Source organism: Phascolarctos cinereus, unplaced genomic scaffold, assembly GCF_003287225.1.
Source record: "Phascolarctos cinereus isolate Bilbo 61053 unplaced genomic scaffold, phaCin_HiC Scaffold_726;HRSCAF=1367, whole genome shotgun sequence".
Classification (NCBI taxonomy): domain Eukaryota; kingdom Metazoa; phylum Chordata; class Mammalia; order Diprotodontia; family Phascolarctidae; genus Phascolarctos; species Phascolarctos cinereus.
In genome coordinates this window covers 84093622-84108373 of record NW_027556098.1, presented here as the reverse complement: position 1 = coordinate 84108373, position 14752 = coordinate 84093622, and positions in this window count along the sequence as shown.

The following is a 14752-nucleotide window of genomic DNA, read 5'->3' as shown; positions in this document are numbered from 1 at the left end:
TATATCCTTTGACCACTTAATCTGTTCAGGATGGTAGGTCATTTTTCAAGCAAGTGTCACTTGATCCTATGTCCAAAGCTACCATCTGCCCTACAGACAATGTTTGTGTTATTTTCTAAAGGAGGTCATTCTCTCGCATGGACTTCCTATTTCAGTTCCTTTGAATAGATGCCCGTGGTTTCATTCCAAGTTCTAGAGAAGCTTTCAAAAGAGCTTAGGGATTAGTTTCTATCACCTATAAGTCACTGGACAGAAGAGAGTGCAAACTGTGACTTTAAATAGTATCAACACTGTTGCACTAGACACAGCAGGATTTGGTCCGGTTATGGGTCTTGATGATGGGAAATATTGTCAAGAATAACACAATCCATTCTGCTTTTGGAAACTCACCTTTTCAGAAGGCCAATGAATTCTTCCCACCTGTATACCTGACAGGCATTCCAGACTCTCAGAAAAATATCAGACTTGGTGAACCATAAACAACAGTTACAAAAAAGAAATTTGGACCTCTTAGCAAACATTACAGTGCACGCAGAAGCAGAGAAGGCAGTAGGGAGAATGTGTAGAACAAAGATGTAGGAATATAGGTAGCATGATGTAGAAAACCAATTCTTGGTAAATCACATGCACCTTCTGGCACATAGGTTTTCCTGGGCTTCAGATGACAGAAATTAAAAACCCCTAATGACCAAACCTAGTGACTTAAAGGCTAGGACTACCATAGAGCAGAAAAATTCACCCTGGCATTATGTTTTGTACCTTGAAACAATGTATGCCCCTTAATTTTCATGGCAATAACAGGAATGACTTGCCTTGGGAAGATGGTATGGGGAGTCAAGAGATAAGCATGACCCATGGGAGATTTTTGGATTGCCACCAGAAGTAGGCACAAATAGGTTTTAGCACATTGCCAGCCAAGAATTGTATACAAGAAGCTGTGTAAAAAAACCAAAACAAAACAAACCCAACAAAACATCAAATGAAAGTGCTATCTACCTTCAGAGAACTGAAAAACTCTGAGGGAAGATTAAAGCATATTTTTTCCACTTTATTTTTCTTACTTTTTCTTCACAATATGGTTAATGTGGAAATACATTTTGCATGACCATGTATATAATGCACATGGTATTTCTTGGCTTCTCAATATGTGGGGAAGGAGAGAATTTGTAATTGAAAACAAAAATTAACACATACACAAAATAATCATCAAATGGTATGGAGTTGGGGCTAGTTAAGTTGGTCTCCAAATTCCTACTGCATACAGTAGGAAAATGAGGCTAAAAAAAATTATGCAGCAACAAAGAGAGATCACAGATGGATAACCCCTATACTCTATTATTACCTAGGATTATCAAAAACTGAGCCTAGAGAAAGGTTCCTAGAAAATTGAGCAGATATCCCTTTGGAGGATGGATAGAGTATAAACTAGAGTCATAAAGAAAGAAAAAGCATGAATAGACTTGGATATGCACTATTTGAGGTGTGCCATTCCCATCGATGAAGAAGTAATATAAGCAAGTATCATAGAAGTAGGATCACCATTTGATTATATGACCCAGGGGATCATATGTGGGAATTATTTGAATATGCCTATATTTCAGCTTGATTAGGAGGTTTCAGTAGAGTCATATAGAGAATCTTCCCCTCTTCACTTCCTCCCCCCCATCCCAAACACCTTAGAGCAATGAAGAAGGGGCTGTAGGAGGGATGATAACACATAGTATTATGGCCAAGGTAGAAAAAAATCTAGGAGTGGGAAGTTGGGTCAGCACTATTACAAGACAGGGCCCCAAACTACTTGTTGCTGAGTTGTGTTGTGATGTCATAGGGGGTGTTGTGAAGTTGGTATGTAGTAGGGAAACTTAAGGGAGAGGAAAAGTGAAGTCTACTGTTGGTAATAATTGACTGACTGCTATAGTGGGGCTCATGGAAGATTTAATTACTTATAGAGAACAATTCAGACCCAGATAAGTCTCTGGGATTCAGAAAGGGCATGATGACATTGTACAGAAGAAAGATTTCTCTGATTTGGGGATTTCTTTCTTTGTCTCTCCTAATGTGCTGGGTCTTGGGAAAGTGGCCAGTGGAGGTGTGTGGTGTGTGTGTGTGTGTGTGTGTGTGTGTGTGTGTGTGTGTGTACATGTGATGTTTGTATTTCTCTTCCTCCAGGTATCTTGTTGGAGTTAGTCTGTTGGCATAGGTGAGTCAGTTCTACACAACCAAATACTTTTTAATAAAAAATAAATACACATCTTTAGGTCAGTTGTGTGATGATAATGGTGCGTTCTACTGCGGAATATAACTTTCAAGAATTTGCTGGTTTCTTCCTAATTTGCTCATCAATTTACTATGAAACATGCATAGATTTACTCTAATGAATATTTTATATATATGGGAAAGTAGGCATATGAGGCAAGATGGTCTCTTGGATACTATTTTGGGTAATCACAAAGTAAAAGATTTTTTCCCCCAATAACTTAACCTTTCTTTTTTCAAATACCTTGAGAATCAATTCCTGTATGTCTTTAGAATTGTGTCTATCACCTCCATATATACTTGGTCTAGTACAACTTCTTTTCCCACCTTTGTTTTCTTAAGCGCCATTTTCATTTCCTCAAGAATCACATGACTGTGATGTTAGCTTCTCCATGTGGTGACTCTACTGTTCTTGATGATGAAAAACATTTGTTATAAAAAAAAGTTGGAAGATCTTTTCCATCTTTTATCTTTTTGCTATCTCCTTTCTGGTTTGATGCTTAAATGCCCTTGAATGCTTGGTTGGAACTCTTGGCAAGTTTCATTTAAACTTTTTTCCTTCTCCTACTTACTCTAACTTGATATGATACTGCTTAAAATCTTCCATTATTCTTAACTATAAGATTTTACAAATGAGTCTATATTCTAAACTAGTCTTGCCTTTGGCTGACACATCACCACTAATTGACAAGTAAAGCATATATTTACTGACATAGGTGGTTTCAAGTTATTTTGTTTTCATTATTATGACAATATACATCAGATTAATTTATGCATGAAATTGTTATAATCAGGGTTCATCTCCTTTCCTTCATCTATTTCCAGTTTTCAGCATCAGTAATTATTTAAATAGGCCAGGTTGAAGTTGTTTTTAATTTAAACCTTATTTCTTATTATTTTTCTATTGATTTATATCTTTACTCTGACAAGACAGTGTTCTGACCGCATACAGGCTATTGATTCAGGAATAGCTCCAACATCAAGAATGACTCATTTCCTATGTGATAAAATAAAATCAAATTAATTTTGTGATGTTATTGTTACTCATCATGGTTAGCACCACGTAATTCTTCTTTTGAAGAAGGTATTCAAGATATATAGGAATGAGGCTTCTGTGAAGTCTACTTGTCTTTAGTTTTTCCCATTCCTTTCTATTAAACCATATTTTTCAACATATTTTTAGCATCCTCACCTATGCTCACCTTTGCACTGAAGTTACTGAATGTCAAAGTATATGTTGATTTAATTTGGAAGATCTTAGTGAGTTATTTGTAAAATTTTTGTGCTTTTTCATTTGCTACAACAGATGTTGCCATATAAGCTGCAATTATTTTCACAGAGATATGTTTTGTTTAATGATTCATTGAGTATTGACATCAAGTGATGAATAAAACAAGATGACATATGTTCACTTCAGGTATTAGCCTTATCTTAGAGGATATCATGTAAACAGTCCAAATAAAATAAGGATTCTTTATTGATGATGAAATTCTACAAATGTCCCTATTCATAGATTTCATTATATTAATTGCTTGAATTGAGACTTGAAACATCTTCTATGAAATCTATAATAATTCATGAAATATCTTCTATGAAATCTATAATAATTCATAATAGATTGAGTTATCTATCCTTAGTAGGGGAAAATGAATGAAAATGAATATTGTCCAGACTGTGGCATATAGTGGAATGAACAGTCCTTTGAATTAGTGTGTGTATGTAAATGTGTGTATATATGTGTATCAAGTTGTATCCATCTATACATACACACATACATATATGTGTGTATCTATCTAGCTATATCTCCTACTAACTATCTGAGAAAGGAGTTGCAGATGGACACTCAGTTGGCCTAGAATTGAGTTGGAGAAGGAAACTGAAGTGGATCACAATTAGTGCTTATAGTCATAATGTTAATATTTAAAAATGTGAAGCTGCAAATAGCTACCAACCCAATCTTTATCACTAGTATTTTCCTGATAATATTACATGGTTGTAAACTATGGGAAGTTATGGTTTTGGAAGAATTGGAATTGAAGATGACCCAAAAGGTAGTGGATAAACACATGGTAAGCATAAGTAGGATACTACATTTTGCCAGTGATGACTATGCATGAGAATTGGCGTGAAAGTCCACAAAAACATATGGGCCAAAAGTATGTTGTGAAGGATATACAATAAATGGACAGATCAGTTGCTACCATGGAAACCTCAAAGCAGAGGAAGGCCTCCTGAGCACTAGGGAGATTCTTTATGGAGAACTTATGGAAAGATGTGCTTAAGAATTACACATGATAAAAATGCAAATAGAATTTGTATTCTATCCTGGCGAAGAGAGTACCCACACTGATGAGATTGTGGATCCATCTAAATATTGAAGAAACAAACTATGAGTGCTAGACCAGATCTGGAAGGAAAAAAAAATCCTGAATTAAAACATAGTTTGGAATCTCTGATGGAATGCCATCCTCTGGAAAATCTCCCCTGAGATTTAGTCAATCCATATTCTGGCAACTATTACCTATTGAACTCCAGGACATTCTCCTTCCTTCCTAAAGGAGTTCAATGCCTATTTCAAAGTCTTTCTCTTCATCCCTGTTCCTATCCTCATACTAAGGAGCTTCAACATACGTAACTCCCTCAGACACCTTAACTTCTCAGTTCTTCAACTTCCTACTGCTCCATCCCACTTCAGCTATCATCCATGAGTGTTCCACTTCCATGTCCATGTACTCTGAAGTTCCTTCATCTGGTCACAATTTGTTTTTACTTCATCTATCTCTCCGCCCCATAAACTCTAACTTCTTTGTCCTCACCTTGACCTGTATTCCTTCTACCCCTCTGCTTTTCTCCCAGGCCATTGCCCCTGCACTGGCTACACTCTATTCTATTCCCCCTTCTTGACTTCTTGGTGAATCATTTTAACTCTACACCAACAACAATACTATCTCCTTCTCTCAAGTCCCTTGGCCCCTTACTCCATCACCAATCTAATCCTTCTGAGTCTTGGATTATTTCCACAGTCCACTGCCTTTGCTCCTACTCATGTGCTGCTAAATGAATCTCAAGAAAATCATGAAACTATGCTAATTGTATCTACTACAAGTTTATGCTATGTAATCTCAACTGGACTCTCAACAACAGCAAGGCAATCCTTCTATACCTCCCTAATTGATTCACTATTTCACTCACTACAGTGGCTTTCCCAAACCTTTTCATCCCTCCTCAACCTTTCCATGGCTCCCTTCTTCTTTGTCTCTTAGCTGAGAACCTTGCTTCATATATTACTGAAAAAAAACTGAGACCATTGACTGAGAACTCCCTCTTATCTCCTCCTCCTTGTCCTCTAACTCAAATGCCTTCTACTATTATTATTACCTCTTCCACCCATGTCTCATGTGAAAAGGTGACCTTCCTCTTTCCCAAGGTAACCCCCACTACAAACACAAGTGATCTCGCACAATCCTGCCTTCTCCAGCAAATTGCCCCTACCTACATCTTCACTCTCACTAATTTCAAATCTCTTCCTATCTACTGGCTGCTTCCCTACTACCTATAAACACCGCCATGTCTTTCTCATTCTCAAAAAAGCTTCTTTGATCTTCCCTAGTTATCATCCTACATCTCTCTTCCCTTTTGTGGCTAAAATCCTTGAGAAGGCCATCTATAGGCAGTGTCTCCACTTGTTTTCCTCTCAGTCTCTTCTTAACTCTCTGTAGTCTGGCTTCCAATCTCATCATTCAATTGAAGTTGTTCTCTCCAAAATTGTCCATTCTTAGTTGCCAAATCTAAAGACCTTTTCTCAATCCTCATCCTTTCTGACTCTGCAAGCTTTGACACTGTCAGTCATCTTCTTGATACTCTCTTTTCTCTAGGTTTTTGTGACGTTGGTGTCTTCTGATTCTTCTCCCACCTCTCTGACTGCTCCTTCTCAATCCCCTTTGCTGGATCTTCATTCTGGTTGCACCCCTGTTAACCATGAGTTTTCTCTAGGACTCCATTTTGGGTCCTTTTCTCCCCCTATACTGTTTTGCTTGGTGATAGCGTCACCTCCTATGGATTTGGTTGTCATCTCTATCAGGATGATTCTCATATCTATTTATCTAACCCTTACCTCTCTGCTGACCTCCAGTCTCACATTTCCAACTGCCTACTGGATATTTTGAATTGGATGTAGACTCCCTAAACTCAACATGTCCCAAACTGAACTCATCTTCTCTAAAACACTCCCCTTTTTCTAACTTCCCTATTATAATCATGGGCACCCAGTCAACCAGGCTCATAACCTAGGTGTCATCTTCAACCCCTCACTCTCTCAACTCCCATATCCAATCAGTTGACAAGTCCTGTTGATTATACCTTCATAACATCTCTCGTATATACCCCCTTCTCTCCTTTCCCTCCCTGGTGTAGGCCCTCATTACCTCACCCCTACACTATTGCAATAGCTTGCCAGGTGGTCTCCTTGTCCAGGGTCACAGAGTTAATAAGTATCTGATGACAAAACTGAACTCAAGTCTTTCTTACTCCAGGCTCAGCACTCTATCTATTGCTTCAGTAGCTTTTGCTGAGACTTTTGGGACAGCCTGTATAATAGACAGATGACAATTATAGACTCATGCAATTTGAATGAAGATTATTATAAAAATGGGATACGATACAACTCTAATTGCTGAAATTGAAATTTTTTGCTTTTGGTTATATAAATTTGAGTCGTGAACATTGACCAGATGCTTTTTCTTTTGGGAGGGGGTGTGTGAGGGTCATATTTTTCATCCCTTTCCATTTAAAACATCCTTTTTACTCTTTCATCTTTGGATTACTAAATGCTGATTTTCCCTGCTGGCATACCCATCTTCTACTCAGCATCTACTCTTCGACTGACATTAATTTTGCTTAGTAAATCTATTTATGCTAGACTGTAGAGAACTGTCTTTAGCTAATAAAACTTTTCAAGAATCTTTGTTGTTGTGTTGCTAGTTTTCCTTGTATCCTGATGGCTGTTTTTCATTCTGTTTCATAAGTTCCTATTGTGCCAAAGTTAAGTTTTACAATTTAGGTACTTTTCCCTTTCTCCTGTAGTAATTGTGTTTCAAGACTGTCTCATTCATCATGATTTTTTCCTAGTTCTGTATTTTGCCCATGTTCCATTGCCTTTGGGCAATCAGAATAGGTTTAATAAATTGAAAAGACAAATTGAAAACATGGTCCATGCAGAACAATATATAATCAAAGGTTATGTGACTATGGCACGTAAGTGCTGCTTTGAACAGCTTCTATTATTGAACTTTGTAAGGAATTGCTCATACCCACCCACACTGCAAGACAAAGTAATCAATAATTCAAGGCAGTTGACGTCACAGTTATCTGGATAAAAGCATTAGACTAAAGATGAATTATCTCTTTTTCTCTCGGCACAGCACTGTGATTGAAATTGTTGGGTGTAAAATGAAAAATTCCCATTTCTCAAGGAGAGGTAAAGACACAAATGTCTCATCAAAATGAGAAAATCCTAACGTGTAAGAGCAGAAGAGAAAACAATGGTTTCTTCCCTCACACAAATTTGAACTTCAGCTATTGGGATAGGTAATAGAGACTCGGTGATTTCATTGATATAGGGAATTCCTGGGTGAGGAAACTTCCTTCACCAATGCAGATTGGTTCCTTCTTTGTAGCTTATGGTCTTGGAGAGTTGCCTGGAGCATGAAGAGGTTAAGCTCTTGAGGGGGACTTACAGAGTGGTAAATGGTTTAATCACTACCATTATCTTATTACTTTCCTCTTATTACAGCTAAACTACTTCAGATTAGAAAGAGATGTGCTTCAGGTGATAATGTAATTATAATAGAGTGCCACCTCTATTTCATGCTAGTGGGAGGGAAATGAAAACTAATAGAAATACGACAGCGCTGGTAATTAAACAAAACAGGAAAGCAATAGAATTGAAGAAGAAATAGCTATTTATTTCTCTTGAATGTGGGTGAATCTGAAAATCAGATTTAATTAGAAGAAGATGTGGTACTGGAGAAAGAAATTAGGCAACTAGATTGTGCAGTGGATAGGGTGCTGGACCTAGAATTAGAAAGACCTGAGTTCATATTCTGCCACAGACACTAACTAGCTGTGTGATCTTGGGCACATCCTTTACCACTCTCTTTTCAGTAACAATAAGGTAGTAGAGTGTTGGACTTGGAGTCAGGAAGTCAATCCTGCGTCAGTCACATACTAGCTGTGGGGCCCTAGACAAGTCACAACCTCTCAAATCTCAGCTTCCTCATCTGTAAAATGGGGCTAATAATAGCATCTACTCTACAGGGTTGTTGGGAGACTCAAGCTTGGTAACACATAAAGTAGGCCACTACATGAGTGCTGATGAGTATGATTATGATTATTATACATGATAAAGGTTAATTTTTGGCTTACAAGTAAGAGGAAGAGAGGGGTGGAAGGGAGGAATGAGGAGCAGCATGTAAACTGGCTATTTGAAATTTGGGTCTTCACAACTGAAGAGGCTGCCTGTATGTTAGAGGTGAAGGGCTGAGGGAGAACAGCATGTCTTCACCTACAGGATATTTGGATCCCTTCTAATGAAATCCAGACCTGCTGCCTGATTAAGATATGGTACTATGGCTCTTCAAGGGCATAAGAACTATGTACCAGGAGGACCTGACAATCTGGAAAGGGTTAGGGTGTGAGATGAATGCTACTGTTTTCTGTGGACCAGCCTGGCTAAGTTCAGATTTATCACTAGAAAGTTAGTCAATAAGTATCTTTTTTTTTAAATCCAAATTTTTTCTTTAACCTACACACAACTCATGCGAGGGTATATATAGTACAATGGAGGAGGTTTTATTCTGCATCAGCAAAGAGAGTATATGAATCACAAATGCATTAGATTGCATATCACTTCATTTGATTGTAAGCCCCTTGAGGGCAAGGACTGTCTTTTGCCTCTTTTTGTTGCATAGTGCCTGGCATATAGTAGGTGCTTAATTAATGTTTATTGATTGATTACTTACTTGATCTTTTGAACCATTAAGGTGAAAAATTCAACCATTCATGTTAAAGTTTTTTTAGATATAGCATGAAGGTTTTGCACCAGTGCTTTTGGACATTGCCTTTTGGCTTGGCGTTTTAAAACCCACTTAATGCTGCCCACCATATGGCCAGTCCAGAAACACTTGCCTATAGCTGTCAGAACACATTTTAGAGGCACTTAAGAGGCAGCGAGGTGACACGGTGGATAGAGCACTGGTTCTGGAGTTGAAAAGGCCTTAGTTCAAATTTGGCCTCAGAAACTTACTAGCTGTGTGACCTTAGGTGAGTCACTTAACCTTTATCTGCCTCAGTTTCCTCAACTGAGAAATGGGAATAATAATAACACTTACCTCACAGAGTTATTGTGAGGATCAAATGAGATGTTTGTAAAGTGCTTAGCACAGTGCCTGGCACATAGGAGGCACTTAACAAATGGCCATTCCCTCCCCTTATTTTGGAGATAGGTCTTGTAGTATGGTTGCTTAACAGAGTTATGTACCTGGTGGCACAGTGGCTCCTTATTTATTATCTTCAGGATAAAATATAAAATGCGCCGTTTGGTCCCTTCCTACCTTTCCAGTCATTGTACATTTTATTCCTCTTCATGCAGTGGATGATCTAAGGACACTGGGCTTCTTGCTGTTCTTCACAGTGGACCTTCTATCTCCCAACTCTGTGCATTTGTTTATTTAGTTTTTGCTTTTAGGCAATTGGGGTTAAGTGACTTGCCCAGGGTCACACAGCTAGTAAGTGTTAAGTGTGGTCTGAGGCTGGATTTGAACTCCAGTCCTCCTGACTTCAGGGCTGGTGTTCTATCCACTGCACCAGCTAACTGCCCCCCAACTCTGTGCATTTTCACTGGTTGCCCTTCATGTTTGGCATGCTCTCCCTTGTCATCTCAGCCTTCTGATTTCCTTCAAGACTCACATCAAATCCCACCTTTTGTAGGAAGCTTTTCCTATTCTCCCCTTCCTCCACCTTACTGCCCACTAATAGTGTCTTCTTTCTGGGATTATCGTTCCATCTACACGGTATATATTGTATATGCACATGGTTATTTGCATGTTCTCCCTCTTTAGAATGGCAGCTCCTTGGGGGCAGGGATTTTTATTTTTTTTATTTTTTGCCTTTTTTTGTATCCTCAGTGCTTTGGCACATGGTAAGCACTCAATAAATGCTTTTTGACCAAGTGACATTGATTAATGTCCCTATGTATACTTCTTGAAGTAATACAGTGTATCAGCCCAAGGCTGTGCTTGTAACACCATTATGTCATAAGACCACAAGACCCAAAGTATATGACTAGGGTAGCTGTGGGGGACTTGATTCCTGTCCAATTATTGTAAGAATTCCTAATATCCTCTTCTAGAGGGACTTTGATCACAGGCTCAGGCTGGGATACCTTTTTTTTTGTTTGTTTGAAAACTAGGGTCTTATTATATTTACTAGACTTTTGGAATGGACAATCACCAGATGGTCACATAAGACTGTGTTGATGGGACCACTGGCAAATGGGTGGTTGCTGAAGGAGTCCTTGTTCTCAGAATGCTGGAAGCAGCACTATCTTAGACCCTCATCTTAATTTGGCAATTAGTGGGATTAGATCCACGGAACAAATCCTGTGGTTATATTCCTCCCCCACAATGTTTATGATCTGTGAAAGAGAGGCAGCATGGAGCAGTGAATAGAAGATGGCCTCAGAGTCAGGAAGACCTAGGTTCAAATCCTGTCTCTGCCACATAGCGGCTGTATGTGATCCTGGGCCAGTCACTTATAGGTTATAAGTTAAAGCTAAGTTGCTCTAGGAGTCTCTTTAAGACAATAAACTACAGAGAAGTTGTCTGCAGTGGTTTTCTCACTTATGAGTTCTCTATACCAGAGATCCAGTCCTTATCCCTATTCTATACTCTATCAATATCTTAGAAGAAATCTCACTTATTTTGCACAGCAAGTCCCTTTATACAATGTCCCAAAAGTCTGTATAGCCTAGGTAAGGATACTAGTAGAGAAACTATATCAAAATAAAAGATTGATGAAATATATATATTTGTGATGCTTTTTTAAGAGAATAGATTACATTAAGAAAAATAAAAATGAACAGTAGCACAATTTGATCTGATAGCATTGAGGAAAAAAAAAGATCTTCTTAGTTCAATAAAATTTCCACAAGTATTTTTGTCGTTTCATTAAAGTCTATTCAGATGCTTTATCATTTTGTGGAGGTGACCCTGAGTCCTTGAAAGCTACAGTGGTGGAGTCCAATTTCTGGCAGTTACTAGCAAGCCAGAAAGGTTTAATGTACAGGACTGGTAACAGATTTGTGTGACAGATGCTTGATGATCTGTGAAGGGCATTTAAAACCTTTTACAATTTGGCTCCAGCCTACCTGTCCAAGTTTATTGTACATTACACGGCTTCACATATTCTGGGGTCTAGCATAGCTAACCTCGATGCCCATCACAGACAACATTCTTTCTCCCATCTACATGCCATTATGTAGTTCTCATTAATAAAGTGCATGGCCCCCTCAGCCTCTCAGACTCTCTGGCTTCCTTTAAAACTCAGTTCAAATCCCATCTTCTAACAGAGGTCTGTCCTGGTTAACCTCCTGTCCCCCCAGTACCTTCCTTCTGAGATTAACCCCCACTCCCATTTACACTGTATGTAATTGTTGTTACATAGCTATTTGCATAGCATCCCCTTCATTAGAATGTGAGCTCCTTGAGGGCAGGGACTGTACTTTCATCTTTTCCCTAGGCCTTAACACAGTACCTGGCACATAGTAAGTACTTTGTGTTGTTTTGTCGATGATGATGGTCTAATCAATAGTTACTTACATTAATATGAATCGTGGTATCTACAGGGAACTCTAGAAGCCATCAAATCCAACCCTCTCATTTTACAGCTGAGGAAATTTAGGCACAGAGGGATTAAGTGACTTTCCCAGGGTCGAGCAGCTAGTGTCTCAAGCGCTATCTGAACCCAAGCCCAGAGCTCTGCAGGATCATCCATTTTTGTGCTTAGTGGATAGGTGATAACAGATTTTTGTATGAATGAATTCATAGAAAAGTATTTACAGTTAATTGGGGAGTTATTGATTACTTTATGGAAGCTTATTTGCTCCTAGTAACCGCATAAATAAGATAACATTTGTAAAGCACTTAGTATAGTGCCTGGCACATAGTAGGTGTTTAATAAATACTTTTTTCCTTCCTTCTTCCCTCAGTCTTAAGGAAGCTTAATTGCAATTTTGTTTTGCCTAATAATAACCTTAAGGTCAGCAATTAGAAGACCCAACCATTAACTGTAGATTTAGAGGTGAATGGGGATGTGAGAGGTTTTCTTGTCTACCACCCCTCCCCCACATTTAACAGGTGAGTAAATTGAGGCCCAAAGAAATTATTCAAGTTGCCCAAGTTACAAGGTAAATTGGCAATGTTGAAATTTAATCCAGGGTTTGTGACCTCCACACTATTCCTATATACCATACTGCCTTCAGGAGTAATTTTTCCCCATATTTTTTCCCTAGATTTACTCATTCTTTTAACAAATATTCATAAATTTTAGATATGACTAATGTGGGAATTTTTCATGCCAGACTGTGTTCATATGTAGTGAAGGATTTATTTTTATTATTGTTAATTTACCTTACTCACTGGGAGAGAGGAAAAGGGAGGGACAGAGTAATTAAAAACAATTGTTACTTGAAAAAAATTGCTAAAAAATTAAAAACAGAAATATTGATAAATATTACTCAAGTGCAAGGCCCTATAGTAAATCTTACTTAAACATCTCACCCTGGCAAGGGAGTAACCATAGATTCTCAAAATTTTTGGGGGAATAGCTCAAACCATAATAGGGCCCTACCCAGCTGGAAATCCTTCCAGTGCATATCCCACAATTGACTCTCTTTCTGAGGCTAAGCTGAAAGAAGCTATAACCAGAAGTTTGGGTACCAGAAAGTGACCTTTTTTTTTGGGAGGGGGGCAAAACAACTAATAAAAATGATTAAGAAGATGTGGAGGGATTGTGATTTTTATGTCAGTGCAGGGGATCCCCAGACAGGTAAAACCACACATCTTTGAAAGTGCTGAAGTGTGTAGAAGACAAGAGTGATAGATAAAATGGACAAATACAAAGACAATAAGACCTGTCCTCTGCTCTCAGGAAGCTTTTCAGCTAACAGAAGATAAAACACGAGCACACACACACACACACACACACACACACACACACACGCGCGCACACACACACACACACACACACACACACACACACAGAAAATTTTCTAGAACTACCACTGTTTTTCCTAGATGTATATTTCCTTAATAGTAATATTAGCAGTAGTAGTAGTAATAATAATAATAATAATAGCAAGTTGGTGGCACAGTGGGTAGAGTGCCATTCCTGGAGTCAAAAAGTCTCTTCTTCTTAAGTTCAAATCTGGCCTCAGGCACTTATTAGCTTTGTGACCCTGGGCAAGTCACTTATCCCTGTTTGCCTCAATTTCCTCATCTATCAAATGGCAAACCGCTCTAGTACCTTTGCCATGAAAACCCTAAATGCGGTCATGAAGAATCAGACCAACTGAAAAACAACAATAACAAGCATTTAAACGGCACGGTTAAGTTTGTAAATCACTTTGTATACATTATCTCAGTTAAGTTTCCCAAAGTCTAGTTGGCTTAAACATCTCATCCTGGCAAGGGAGTAACCATAGTCTAGTTGGCTAAGTATTGCAAACATTTTTTGTGAGGCAATGGGGTGAAGTGATTTGCCCACGGTCACACAGCTAGTAAGTGTCAAGTATCTGAGACCAGATTTAAACTCATGTCTTCCTGAATCCAGGGTCAGTGCTCTATCCACTGTGCCATCTAGCTGCCCCCTGTAAGCATTCTTATCTCCATTTTACAGATAATAATAATTATAATAGCTAGCATTTACATAGTACTTTGAAGTTTGCAAAGTACTCATTTGATTCCCATGACCATCCAGTGAGTAGGTGCTATCATCATCCCTACCTTAACAACTAGGAAATCGAGGCTGAGAGAGAGAGAGCTTTAGTGATTTACTCAGAGTTACAGAGCTGGTAAATCTCTGAAGTAGGATTGGAATTCAGATTTGCTTGACTTCAGGCTGATGGTTGTGTCCACTGTGCCACCTAGGAAGTAGAGACTGAAAGAGGTTATGTTGCATCCTCCTCGTCTGGCACTTGGCTGACTCGTTTCTTCTTCTCCATCCCATTACTTTCCATTATTCTTGGAGTAATTATGCCAATGATTTTTCTAACATCCTGATCACACCACTCCTCAGCCTCTTCACAACCAATGACCACATCATACATGTTAAAACTAATGATCTTAATGGACTGTCCCAAATCTTGAATTTTTAAATTCCACATTGACTCCATGCTTTTATCTTTATAACTCTCCCATGCATTCATTCATGATTCAGTCTA